Genomic DNA, 15,225 nt, shown 5'->3' with positions numbered 1-15,225 from the left:
TGAAACATGTTCAACAAGGCTGCCCTTTAACCAGAAACTGTCAAACCAAATAATCCTGATCAAACAGCCAGGTAAAGAACCAGGAAAGGTGAGGAATGGAAGGATGGGAGCGTAGAAACATTTTGGAGAGACCAATGTCCTTGATAAACTGACAATGTGGAAGGTCGGACCAAGGGGGGAAAGTGTTAGACCCTGTTTTCTTGTATGTGACCTGACAAAAGCCATGCGTAAAGCTGAAGGTTGGAAATGGCAGGATGAAAGATGTCCAAATGAGGTTGACAAAGGAGAAAAGGAAACAGAGGGAGGGGCAGAGATTATGACAAATGTACAGGTTTCATGAGAGAGAACCAAGGTTGAACCAGCCAAAATGGAGCCATTATGAGAACCTGACATGGAGTGGTATAGATGAGGGAGATTACTTTTGGGAGGAGACGTATAAATGAAAAGGCATAAATGTGAAAGCCCCTCCATTCTTGACTGATGCCATCTACCCCTAAAGCCTGAGAATGAGGAACTGGAGACCAGAAAAAGGCAGTTTGGTGTTCAGATGGGTGGCAAATGCATCTATGTGCAGCGTACCTAGATGAGAGCATAACCACTGGAAAAATTGAGGATCTATGGATCACTCTGTGGGAGTAAACTTGTGCAGACATGATAACCAATCTGCAACAATATTCAAAGCACCAGGAATATGGCAAGCCAAGAACTGAATCTGGCACTCATGGGCCCAGAATAGAATCTCCAGAGTCCATAAACAAAGGGACCTCGATTTGGTACCCCTTGCTCGGTTATGTATGAGACCACTGTGTAGTTGTCGGAATGCATCATAACCACCCTCCCCCTCAGAAGATGTAAAAAAATAGACATAGCTTGACAAACAGCTAAGAGCTCCAAAACATTGACATGAAGCTCAGATTCAGCCAATGACCAACTATCAGAAACCTCCTGGGTATTCTGATATGCACCCCAATCCACAAGAAAAGCATTGGTAAAATAAGATGCAGGTCTGGATGAGGAGGTGAAAGAGGAACGCCAGCTGTAGTATTGTCTCTGTCCAACCACCAAGCAAGGTCGGTCCAAAGGGAAGAATAAAGGACAACCAGTTGATCCAAGAGATCTGAGTTGAAGTTCCATTGACCATGGAATTCCCACTGGAGGGAACACGTGAGCATGACCAAAAGGTATGAGAGCTTCCAAGGAAGCCCACATTCCCAAAAGATAGAACAGTTCCAACTGGAAGAGGATGAGAGGATAGGGCTTTGATGACCAACTGTTCCAGCTAGAAGAGGATGAGAGAATAGGGCTTTGATGACCAACTGCTCCATATTCCGAAAACAAAGTGGAAAAGACTGGGCCTGACTCAGGTGGGAATTGAATAAAACTCCCAAGAGAACTAGGTACTGTGTAGGGGAAAGTATGGGAATCTCCACTTTGATTAAACTGATTTAGATGGGAAAGTTTGATTACAGGTCTCCAACCCCAGTTTTCTTAGGAATAATGAAAGCTGAGAGTAAAAACCTAGCTAAATGGGAAATACCAGCTTGATAGCTTCCATGAGAAGGTCTTTCACTGCCTTAGACAGATGACTGCTTGAGACTGGATCTCTTGGACGAGAAAAAAGAACTGTAGACAAGGAAAGAGGAGGTGGCAACCAGAATTGAAGAGAGAGATCCTCTGACAAAATGCACACAACCCACAGAATGGTAGTGAAGGTCTCCCAAATGCTGACAAAGCAGTGGAGCATGGCCCCCACTGGACCTGTCCCCTCTTGTATTGTCATCTATACCACTGTCGATGTTCTTGATGGGCACAGGACAAAAGAGAATAAAGAGAACTTTGAGATGCTGGTATAGAATGAGACATGGAAATGGGAGGATAAGAAAATGGAATAGGATCAGGAGCTGTGGAGGGGTAAGGTTGTGATAAAGGGAAGCTTGCAACATGGCTACATCAACACAGGACTCCAAAGAAACAGGATAGACAAAAATTTTGAGTCATGCAAAAACAAAGCCATCTTTAAGTTTCTGAGAGAAGATGAAGGAGAGAAACCCATGCAAGCAGTGTGTCTCTCCCCAACAAGTCCCAATAACAAAACAGCCAAGTAATCAGGGAAAGGACCAATGAAGAGAGCCTCCCCAAAGTTGACCAAAGAAGGGATCTGAGGTCCTCCAAAAATCATCAGGAAGATGAAAGGCCTGTGACAAAAGGTGCAAAGAGGAGAGGTAATGCAATATGCTAGTAAGTGTAAGACGAATATTCGAAACTTATGTCTTTGAAAATGGTACTGAAGTCTCAGGATTAGATACCCTGAGGGGTAACAGTGGATTTAAAAAACAATAAAATGCTAAAACATGTTGATCAGGAACTCGAGGGTGTTGAGGCATACTAACCCATAAAATTAACTGTGATAAAAACATAAATCTCAATGTCAGGTGAAGGGGGAAACATTAAATAATCCAAGTGTTTGTAATTAATTGAAGGAAAGGAGTAAAAAGACGAACTTCCTCCAAAGGTGCAGTACATGGATGTAAGACAAAGGAAGGAACAGGATAAAGGCTGTCTGAGTCATCCTCTTCCTGAAAAATCTAATCAGCCTGAAGAAACAGTGGCCATTGTGAAGAAGGTACAGACCCTATATAAGAAGCTAACTCCAAACAAACCAAGGTTTGCTCCTCCTTGGCAGACAATATCAATCTCAAGTACTGGGTAACAGTGTGTCACCAGTAACTTCAGGAGCCATGGTAGTAATCATGGTAAATTGCAAAATCATAACTTGCAATAAATAGTGTGAAAATGGTATCTAAAGTCAGTCACACACCAGAGTGCAAGCAACTACAAAGCAAACGTATTTAAAAAACAAATATGAACAAATTCCAAAATATTGGAGAAAACATTATTGAAAAGATAACAAGCAAGAAACACATCCAACTCATATTGTACCAATTGAGAAAGTGAGGTTCACATAAAGTTGTACATAGGAGCCAGCTGCTCAAAAAAAGTGTGTTGTGCTCCTATTGGTGGAAGGTTGTCACATGGAAATATTATCAACAAAGATACCAAATCACATTTTCTGAAAGATGTGTCCCAAAATCAGAATTTCATTAAGAAGATGAAATAATATAAGAAAAATTCACATTTCCCTTCCTGAAAATGTATTTCAAATAGATACTTATCTCTCTGCATCAATAAAACTATTACCTTGTGCACAACTGCCACATAATTTCCTGCATATGTCAAAAGTCTTGAAATAATTTCAACCCTTACACATGTCTACTATATACATATATTTTGCTAGTGTAACATATAATCTTCATATTGTATGTAGCCTTCCATCAACTGGAGGGTGACACAACCTCCATGTGCAGTAATCCCTGTGAGTATTAGCATTTGATCATAGTTTCATTTTTGATTAGACAAATTAAATGCACTGGAATGGGAGGAAAGGTGGAAGGTGGTGCAGAAAGGTATCCATGTGAAAGACATTTTCATTTTAGGAAAATGTTAACTTCAGAAATGTTACTTACTCTCTGCACCACTAAGAGCTAGAATCCCATAATGAAGACGATGGAGGGGCAGGTGTTTGTCAGTTACAATGATGAGTTCCTTTCTGAAATAGCCCATGGGATGTGACATCCATAATACCTGGGGCCATCTAGTAGAGCAGCACCTGTATTTCCGATAGATACTTACCTCCTCTCACATAAATAGCTATTATCATTCAGTGCTGTCCTCTATATGCAAAATAAGTGCACATGCTACAAGCCTTTTATCTCCCCTCCATTGGAATTGACTGATTCCAATGCATCTCTCATGCAAATCATCATGCATCATCCCTTCACCAATAGGAGCGTGATGTACTCTCATGATGCATGTGACTCCCTCTATTCCATTCTACCTAACTATCACTTCGAATTTTGGCAGAAGATATAAGCACCAGTTGTCAGTGGGGAGGAAGTTTGAGAAGAGTTAAGAACCTATTGAAATAACATTTTCAATGTAGGAAAATTATAACTTCTGATATGGTACATTACCTCCTCTCACATAAATAATTAGGATCCCACATTGAATAGGTGGAAGAACCAGTGCGAGGGAAAGAAAGAAGCATCCTTCGAAAACATCCAAAGGACACTCCCTAAGATGAGACAGTTAGATTCAAAGATCTGATGTGGGGGACCGCACCACTTTTGAACGAGATATACTCTTTGTCCATTGTAGAAAGATATATGGGTGGAAAACAGAGGAGCACATCCAAGTGGGAGAGAACTATAGCTTGAAAGTGATCTGAACCATACAATATTTATGAAACTCAATCCCAGAAAGTATAAAAGTGGGTCAAATGAAAAGGATATGCCCCTAAGTGTAGAGTGACTAGGGCCTGACGGACCACACACGGCAAGTCAACTACATCCAAAACCCATGCCACTGGGAACTGACATCCATGCAGGGGTAGAATGAGGATAACACCATTGGTAAGTGAACTACAATCCAAAACCCTGCTACTGGGTACCAATATCCATGTGGGGGTAGGAAGGAGGATCATATCGTCTTCATCTCAAGTTTATGAGACCAGAGGGAATCTAGTACCCCTGACTCATGAACAGGCAGATGTGAAAATGATAAACTGATAAATCGATCCGGGAATCCAACATGTGGTATCGAAAAGATGTCTATCTAAGGTAAACCATCTTCCTCAAAAGTTAAACTGACCAGAGCCACCCCAAGTGCATTAACATCATTGGAAGAAGATACATCGAGGGATAGTGGAAGGGAAAGAACCATAACATTTTGCAATTACCACAACTATGACAAACAACACTAATGGAGTATAAAAGAGGGAGGAATATAGACATTTGTAATATATGTGTGAGGAGTTTTGTTGATTGGTTCTACACTAAATCCAAAACCCAGAGACTGGGAACCAACGCCCACGTGGGGATATGATGAGGGATCACAATCAAAGGGGTAACTGTAATTTTAACATCTCACTCCCATTGTTTTTATCTTTTATAGTGTAGGACATTATATCATCTACACCAGCAGAACACCACCACACTACTCTCAAATGAATGGTTATATAATCATTTTTATTTTTTGTTTATATTTCATTAACCTATTCAGGAGGATGCCTCCGTGATCCACCACCCAAGTGGTTTAAAACTAGAAAGTGGTAAGAACTCTCAAACTCCATTAGAAGAAAAGGAGGGGGGATAAAATGCAGTGGAGAGTCTGGAGGAATGACAACATCTGAGACAGTGCAATGGGTGACCACAAAACCCTATTTTTAAAAGCAGACCATACTGATTTATTCAATACAAGGCACACAGGGATGGGTATGGTCTGAGATGAGCTAATTTATGAAGCAATTCTATAGAGAGGATAAACCTACAAGTGATCTTGTGCAACACCCCATCTCTGCGGTGTGTGTTGTGTGGCCATGGAATTTTAATATGTAAGTTGACATGGCTTGACAGTGTGTATTTGAACACTTAAAGAATACCTGAGCATTAATAAAAGAAAAACAAGAGTCCTGAAAAAGAAAATTTACCCAGTCAAAGTCTCACTAAGTCTGAAGAATGGCTACAGGCAAAAGACAATAGCCTGCAGAGAAAGAAACCATGCTTCTATGCAAATAATGAGAGATGAACGTATTAAGAGACATCCACATGCCCAACTGAAGTATTTCTTCCACTAGACAATGAAGATGATATGCCAGAGAAAAGGTAAGGTGTTGCATTTGATGAGAAGACACCTGAAACAAAGTATGGGAGGAATGTGATAAAGAGGAACAAGCCAATCAAATCAAAAGCCGAACCCAATTCATGAGGGTGGAAGGAGGGTACCAAGGAATAAAGAGGCAGAAACAGGCACCACCGAAGGAAGCTGTGCAGGCAATTTTACAGTGAAGAGCATGAACAGAACATAGATGTCCATCTGGATGAGGCCTAAGATAAAGATGGAAATAGAAGGAAGAGAAATCAACAAAAAAGAGGAGTTACACTTCCTAGCCACTAAAGTTTTGGGGGAGGAAAGAATGATCCAGATAAAAGAGAATATATGTTGAATGATAAAGAATATGTGAAACATCGATGACAAACAAATCAGACCTCCAATGTCCACAGGCTAAGATGAGAAGGAAATAAGTCTTAAGTGAAAGGTGAAAAAAGGAACACATGGAAAGTGGTTCAAATGGAAGTAAAGAGAAGCAGTGAAGGAACACATTAGCATCCCAGTACGTAAGGGTAGCCTACTGTGATGGATGACGACTCTGGAAGGAAGCATCAACAGGGAAAGCATAGGAGAGGTATATACCCTACATTATTAGAATGTGGGACTAGGCTGCCTGATAACCTGAAATCGAGAAGACAGAAAACCCCTGATTGAAAAGCCAAGTAAGAAAATCTGCAATACAAGAAACAGTGGGTCAATCAGCAGAAAAGGGTTCTATTTACAATGATAAACTAACATGGAGGAAGGGCAAATGGAATGACCCAGAAAGGAAGCTACTTGTCGGGACAAGCCTGATCTCCTTGCCAAGAACCAGGTAAAAACCAGGCATGAAGATGGAGCACATGAAGGGCTGGATGAAGCACCAGTGACTGAGGTTGATAAAGAAGGGAGGGAGACAGAGGAAGATGTAATGGAGCTGTAGTAGCTGCAGCAACCATGACTGAACTGGCTAGTAAGAAAGAATCAGAAGGATGGGGGGACCAGAGACCAAAACAGAGGTAATTTGTGGTTGAAGAATGTGGTAATAGCATCTATGTGACGAATACCCCACTAAAGACAAAGCAAGAACACCCAAATGGACAAGATTTTTGGTAGGTTGAAGGAATGACTTATCCAATTTGATTAACCAGCTCACTCGAGCTGCTTCCAAGAGCAGCTGATGAGTGTGATGGGCAGACTGCTGTTTGGAATGAGCTAACAGTATCCAGTCATCCATATAATGATGAACATGCAACCCGAGAGCATGTAGGTGACAAACAAATACTCTGACCACCCACCAAAAACCATATGGGGCCAAAGCAAGCCCAAAGGGCAATGTGTGTGAAACTGATAAACCACACTGTGATGAACAAACCAAAGATATGGTCAACACTAACGAAATATTGGGATATTCAAGTAAGCATTCGTGACGTCCATCTTGGTCATCCAAAAACTTGGAGAAAAAGTCCACCTGAGGATAAGAAACGATTCCACAGTAAAATGGGGAAGACTAAAAAAATTATTAATGCAGGACAAATCTATTATGAGCCGCCAGTCTCCGGTTTTCTTGGGGACAACAAACAGCCTAGAGAAAGATAGTGAACATGTTCGATGGTCTATTGATATAAAAGGTCTTGTACTGCCTCTGGCAGACGCTGACAGGTGATAGGATCCTGAGACGTAGGGAAGGAAACAGGTACTCGAGACAATGGAGGGAGGAAGAAATTGAAGGACAAATCCCTCTGATAAAACCCGAATAACCCACTGATCTGTGGTGAAAGATCGCCATAGGGGAACAAATTCACACAATCAAGCTCCTGCCAGGTAGTCACCAGTACTGTTGGCGTCGTGCCCATCTACATTGAATAAAATGATGAGATGAGGAATCCCTGGTGGTAGGAACAGGTAAGGTTTGTGAAGGACTGAGATGGGAAGCAGGAATAGGAGCTTGTTGTGGTTCCGACTGTGACAAACAAACTACCAAAGAGGAAAGGGTAGAGTGTTGATGCACAGGCTCCACACGTGATTCCAAAGTCTCAGGTACATGGTCAAAAACACACTGACAAACAAGAGAGGACATACATAAATCCTTGAAATAAGTGGGTGGCATACGAACCTGGGGCATGGCTGCATCACGATCCAGTAGATCCCAACAACAAAAAAGACGTGTGTAAAGCAAGAGCCAAAGTGGAGGTAATACAAGAGAGGCTGTCCCTTGAAAGGCCCTCAGGATCTCGGTGTATCACCTCGGAAAGGAGATGGATGGTAGATAAATACCATAGAAGTGGAGTAAGGGTAAGGTGAAGGTGGGAAACCTGGGCATGGGTTAAATGCACAGGAAAATCAGGGATCACCAAACACACAGGTAAAATAGACCTCAATCACTGAAAGTCGAGAAATGGATAGTCAGCTTGATGGTAAGCCAAAGCAAATGAATCTGTAGCCTGTGGAGGGCGAGGCATGCTGGAACCCTCAACTAATTGTGAAGCAAATTGCTCAGCATGAACCCTAATATCCGGGGAGGGTTGGAAAACTAAATACAGAGATGAATAACTACCATGCAACACAGAAGGACGGGGATTATAGGAAATCAGGAATATGGTTAAAACATCACATACCTGAGAAATCAGGTCTAAAAATGCCGTATTAGGTCTAGCTAATTCTGCATGTTGAGTATAGGAAGACACAGCAAAATCTGGTGGTGGAAAAGGCCATCAAAATCTTCGACCCAAACAGGTTTGGCTTATTCAGGAGGAAGTGAGGCAAGTTCAGGAGAAGGAGGTTGACCCATATAACAATCAATCTCTCGGTGGATAATCGCTTATAAATCCAATTGCGGGTCACCCCCACCTGTAGCCTGTGAAAAAGTGCTTGTAGGAGGTATGATACCCGAAGTGGTAACATGAACCACAAGATTCATTTCAGAAACATGAATCAAACAAAACTGTTTAACAGACTATTAAAAATGTAAGAGGAAAAAAATAATGACTGGAAAATTATGTTAAGGTAAAAGGCATCTTAAATATAACAAAAAAATAATGAAGAAATCCCACTTTAGAATTGAAACTATTAAATTTACGAGTGTAAAGCATATGAAAAGCATCAAATCCAAAAACGTCTGAACACGAGTACTGCCAAACTAAAAGTGATAGTTACATAGAATGTAATAGAGGGAGTCATGTGCATCATGAGAATATGTCGCACTCCTATTGGTGGAGGGTTGACACATGATGATTTGCATGAGAGATGCATTGGAATCAGTCAAGTCCAATGGAAGGGAGATAGAAGGCTTGTGGAATACGTAATTTTGTTTGAATATAGAGGGCACCACTGAACGATAATAGCTATATATGTGAGTTGAGGTAATGTACTGTATCTGAATACTCTTTTTCTCAAATTATTTTTGTACTGAGATAGTGAAGCAAAGAATCTCAGGAATCGCATGTGTCACCAAGGTGTGTGGAACATTAGATTGTGTTGGATGTTTGGGGCTTTAGGCAGTTCTATCTTGGTTAATTATTTACTTGAGATATATACTATAACAATAGGTGGAGGGAGGAGAAGTCCTCATCTATGTCCCACAGCAAATGCAAGTATCATCCACCTGGAACGTTTGGGGAGATATTGTAACAGGGTTTCCTGAACTACACTTCCAGATAACATCATAGTCCTATGCCTCAAATTAAGAATGGGCCCAACCAGTCTCTTATCAGGAGAAAGACACTACTTGCAGAGGAAACTCTTCATATCGACATACCAAGTGGTTTGAGACTAGGGAAGTAAAGGTTCTACTTTGCTCCTCTAGAAGCACAGGGAAAAGAATACACACAGGGAAGAACACAAGAGAGCCTGCATGGACCACTGGGTTACTATGACTATCACAGTAAGTGTGAGCCAAGTATAAGGGTGCAAGACTACTCTTACTGCTGTGTCCTTTTTGTAAAAGGTGCGGAAATGACCATCTCAATGGTGGGCATTGAGCAGGAGAAGATGGGTTTAAAGCAATAAGTCCTTATGATATAGGGAATAAGGTGATATCTGAACATCCAAAGAAAAGGGACCAGAAGCAAGCATTAGGAGAAAACAGTTTCCAGTAAAAGTAGACTATAGATGTGCACGGGTGAACAGGAGGGCATCAAAGGTTCTACGATCAAGAATCGGCTCCAAGGAAGAGTTACCATTGAGTGTCTCAATGGCCCACCCAGTGGGAGGGGAAACAGTGAGTAGGAGTGATAAGATGAGGAACAAGAGTAAGGGTTGTCCCACAGAACTCCCAAGGTTGGCTAGCCAACAGATGTATTTGTGATGTTGTTTCAGTAGAACTTTAGGCAGAGTAAGTTTGAGAACTTCAATGGGTTGCAAATGGCTGTTGAAAGAAAATGAGACATCATTTTGGCTTCTCTCCTTTATTTTCAAAAGGCAGTTGCAGTCCATTAAAGTTCTCAAATATAAAATTTATCTATGGTCCAGTGATTTGGTAAACCTGAAAATTAAAGGAAAACTGTTAGTGAGCAGCCCCAATATGAGAAGACAAGGAATTGAGAACATCCCCAAAAATTAGTAGAATGAGAAAAGAAGAAAGACTTGGGTCAAGGAGAGAAGAGGAATGGAGGTAGACACCTGAAAGAAGAGCATTCAAACTGAGGAAACCCCAAAAACAGAGAAACCAAGACAAAACATGGGCAATAGAGGAACAAGAAGAAGCTAAATGGAAAAACAAAGAAGAATGGGTGGCCACATCAAAATAATCTGGGTCACAATGAAAAGCCACAGTGAGAATATGAAGGGTGGAGATATAGCAAAGGAGTAGAAATAAGACAAAGATGAGCAGATTGGAAGAAAGAAAGAGGAGCACCCCAAGTAGATAGAAGGAACACAAGTGACAGAGTAAAATACAGAAAAGTCATGACCTTAGAATATAGTAAAGGAATCATGAATATGAGGAGGACAAAGAAGATAATGACCAATGTGGATGTGGGGCAAAAAAAAGCTAACAAAGTAAAGCAACCCAAGATTTATTATGATATACAGGCAAAAGATATAGAAACTTGAATACTTGGCTTATGAGTGTGAAAAACAGAAAAGGAGGTAACTGTTCCTAATCAGAATGAGTAGAGCCAGAATCAAAGGGTGGAGATGGAACAGCTGGCCAAAACCATCCACAGGCAAGGCAGGCTCCAATTAAGGCAATGAAATTGAATTATGATGGACCTGAACTAGAGAAGAAGTAGGCAGATGGGAACCAACCACCTGATGCATGCTAGCAGATCATGTTTGTAAAACATTAGCAGTAAACATGTTGTCATACCATGGTTCTCCACAGCTCTATAGAATAATGATTAATATAAATTAATCTAAAATTACAATGAGAAACCATAATAGCAATACCTCAATTACTTAGATATTTGGATTAATTGAAGACAGTAATAATTATAATCACTAATTTCGAATAGTTATTCATTTCCATGATATAGTAATCAACTTAATTATAATTTTGATTAATCAATTATTTTACATGACTCTTGTTGTTTAATAGAGCATTTTTTATTCATATAGAAAAATTATATGAGAAGGAATACTATGTTCAAAATACAACATAAACTATGATAACAAGGACCATTTGGTCCTTCACACTGACCTTTGAAAAAATTAAAAAACAATTAAATTTTTCAGAATACCATTCATTATCCTTTTAAATTCTCATAAAATTCCACCATCCACCAAAGGCAACTCATTCCATAAACTAATAATCCTTTTATAAAAAATATCTTTACTAGAGTCTAGTCAGCCTTTTCCAACTCTTAAACTTGTGTCTTCTCATCCCATTTTCTTCAGAATAATTTTTATAAACTTCAATAAGATCCCCACTTACCCTTCTTTTGCCAAGAGAAAACAGGAATTGTTCTAGTGGCCCTCCTCTGTACCCTTTCCAATAAGTCAAGATCTTTTCTCAAATAAGGAGATCAAAACTGTACGCAGTATTCTAATAGGTCTAATTAGTGATTTGTACAGAGAGATAATTACCTCTTTTGACTTGTAATGAATAACTCTAAATATACACTAAAATAGTATTAGCTGTACTACTAACAACATAGTGAGCAGTGCTTTGTTGGTTTGAGGAGTTTATCCACCAATAGGGAAAATGAGTTTTAATATCCAATGTAAAGTTGTGATTTTTGGTGTTAAAAAAAAAAGACTTCTTGATTGAGAAGTGCAATATTATTTTGAACAAAGAGAAGAATTTAGGTATATATATATATATATGTTGATAAAACTTAAGTTCTTTGCTGAGTGTTTAGCTATGGTGAGAAAAAAAAATCAAGCTTTTGGTTCCATTGATAAGATCTTTGAAAAATATTTCTTGAGTGTGAGGAGCATTAATGTTGTGGGCAAAGAGAAAAATTTAGGTGTGACTGTAAATAAACCTTGAAGCTCTCTGCTGAGCATTTAGCTGAGGTGAGAAAAGCAAATACATTTTTTGGCTCTACAGTATTTATAAGAACTTATGAACAAGGTGGTTAGTGTCGTATTTTACAAAATATGAAGCCTCATTTGAAGTACAAAGCACAATTTTGGTCCTCTTACTTCATGTTCTAAACAGAGCAGAGATGGATCACTAGAATAATATGTGCATGGGAAGAAACTTACAGTTCTGGATGTATTTCTCTGAAGTGTAAAAGAATTAATTAGAGCAGCAGTTCTCAATCTGTGGAAAGGTTGTATAATTACAGAAAGGAAATGATAGCATATGGTACAGATCCCATTGTGGTCTACCAAAAACAAAAATTCAGGTGATCCATAGAGAAGAAAGTTTGAGAGCCACTGAATTATATAAGACTTGATTCCAGTGTTTGAAAGTGTTTGGGGTTATGACTGTCTTTATTATGGGAAACCTTTTTGCGTGTTGGAAGAAAAAAATTGGAAATACAAACTTGAACATTAAGGATAATAAGTTTACACTTATAAAACATATCCAGATCTGTTCTTTGACACACTTATTTTTCAATATTACAAGTTTTTGGAATAGTTTGACTGATATAATGACTTGGTATGGCTGTAAGAATAAACTACTTTGTTGGTTTATTGAATAGGTATATGAATATTTATGGTTCCCTTTATTTTTAACCTTTTGCTGCTTTGGTTGATGATTTTGGTGGGTGAGGAGCAGTGTTGCCAGACCTCTGTACTGTTTATATCACAAAGTTACTTCAAAGCTAGCCCCATTTTTTAAACTGAAACCAAGCTTGATATAAACAAAAAGCAATGAAAATTTTTCATACGACATCCAAAAGTAAATTTTAAGAAAAAAAATGCTGCAAGAGCCTCAATACTAGTTCATTCACATATCAGCAACAAATTATCACAGAAGCTCTGAAAGCACAATCAGTTTCATAATCCTTTTGCATAAGCAACTGGATTACAGTGTGATTACTTTAATGGTACATCCTAAACAATTAGAAAACAGGAACTCCAAACATCAAAAAGCAATGAGGTGCCAGTTCATGAGACAAAAGCCACAGTTCAGTCAAAATGGAAAAACTGAAGACTAAAATGCACTCCACAATTTGTTTTATTATTATTAAAAATACCTGTTAAAAATAGACCAAAACAAATTAGTTAGGAATGAGGAAGTTATCTTATCCAAGAAATGCATAGGGTAGTAATTTTGAAAGAGAATGTTTTGTAATTTCTTTGTGAAGGGCTAAATAGGATGAGGTAAGTTTGTAAGCTCTATTTAGACCAAAACAGAAGATACCCACAACTCCTGAACATTTCCCATTACTAACTTTTCCAAGTTCTGCTGAAAAACCAGATTTGACAACAGTGGTAAGGAGCTTTACATTTGTTAATTAGCAGTTCTACACAGGGCTGTGTAATACATTTTTATAAGAAGTTTTATATGTAACTCTATAAAAACATACTACACAGTCCTACGTAGAATTACTAACTCATTATATCTCAATTTTAGACTTATGAAACTTTAAAAACAATTTTACATTAAAATATCTTAAACATACAATTAAGTTGAATAATTTTAGAACATAATTGAAAATTCAACCAAAAACTTGTTTGCACATTTTGCTTAATAGTTTATTACAAACTCTAGACATCAAAGTTTCAAAGCAAAAACAAATTGTGCTAAAGATTCTAAGCAGGTCTCAGAAATATTTTGTATTTACATGTTCATTCTTTAAACATTATTTAGCAAAAGAACACATCACTGATGTTTAATATCCAATAGCTACAAAAATGTATTTATGAAGAATATATTTAAAAAAAGTTAGCTTTCTGTATATATATTCATGCATAATAATGTTTAAAAACAACACTTTTGAAAATTTATGTATTTTCACTATTTAACAAAAGTGACTAAGCTGTTGAAATGGAACAAAATGATGTTTCATAAACTTTAAGTTTACTTATAATAAACGTGTAAACACTTCTTAATAGTCATAACTCTCTATTATTATTGTAATACACTAAGTGTGTGTGTATGTGTAGTATCATTTAATTATAATAAAGAAGTTCACCATTTATTTATTTTGTTTTTATAGGTTTTAAGTTTAGAATTAAATTTCAACCTCAACTGGACTAGCTAGCATTAGTGTAGAATCATAACATTAATAACTGATGTAGAAACTTCTTTTTGTTATGGGTGCAACTTTCAATGAACCTGGAATTGTTACATATCACAGTGTTACACATTTACACTTAGAGAAAATGGTACTGTTATAGACTAATTAGTGACACTATACAATATAAATATAATTTTTTGAAGAATGTCTAAACTGGAAATTTCATTGTTGTTTTGGTTCACGTAGGATGACCACTGCTACAGTATAACTATAATAAGTTAAAATATAACTTAATAAGTAACACTCAGTAACAGTGGTAAACAGAATGGAATTAGACGAACTTAGAATTTAAATCTTAAATTCTAACTCTTACTACTATATGAAACAAGTGAAAAGTTTAATCAAGACTCGATTTGGAACTTACGTAAAAACTAAAACTGACTATGTGGCAGTATGTCTAATCTCTCCCACTGAACTCTTAACTGGAAATGAAACTTTGAAACAGAAACTGAGAAAGTTGCAACAGTAACACAAGTCGTCAATCTTCATCAACTTCATAGTATTGTCAAATTTAGAGCTTTTTAAAGTTGTTGCGAATAGGTTTACTGTAAAACTACAAAACTTTCTTCGCTTCAAATGCTGAAACTGGCATTTTTTTACTAAAGCTAACATCACAGTCCACAACTCCCTAACATTACCAATCGCTATCATATCCAAACTACCCTATGACCAGCACAGCACATTTTTCTGACCTAAAATCGGAGACAGACACTTCATTCAATAACAACAAAAACAAAAGCGGAAGCGCCATCTGCAAAACATGTAAGTAGTAAAGCCGCTTTTGTTATCACGATATCATATTACATTTAATAAAAGTAGAATAATACATTGGTTTAAAACGTACTGTTACGTCTCCGTTTGTTAATTGATTTTCCGTAACTTC

At 38.1% G+C, this 15,225-nt stretch overlaps 1 protein-coding gene across 1 annotated transcript in view; it reads right to left on the bottom strand.

The window, feature by feature from the left end:
- The window catches only part of LOC106464147 (phorbol ester/diacylglycerol-binding protein unc-13-like), an 88,933-nt gene extending 73,905 nt beyond the window's left edge, over positions 1-15,028 (bottom strand). The window contains exon 1 of the mRNA XM_022391827.1: positions 14,707-15,028. The gene's annotated coding sequence lies outside the window, so the exon portion shown is untranslated. The remainder of the gene's footprint in view (positions 1-14,706) is intronic.
- Positions 15,029-15,225: the final 197 nt, after the last annotated feature.

This window comes from Limulus polyphemus, unplaced genomic scaffold (genome assembly GCF_000517525.1).
Source record: "Limulus polyphemus unplaced genomic scaffold, Limulus_polyphemus-2.1.2 Scaffold1570, whole genome shotgun sequence".
NCBI lineage: Eukaryota > Metazoa > Arthropoda > Merostomata > Xiphosura > Limulidae > Limulus > Limulus polyphemus.
This window is presented reverse-complemented; position numbering and strand designations above follow the sequence as displayed.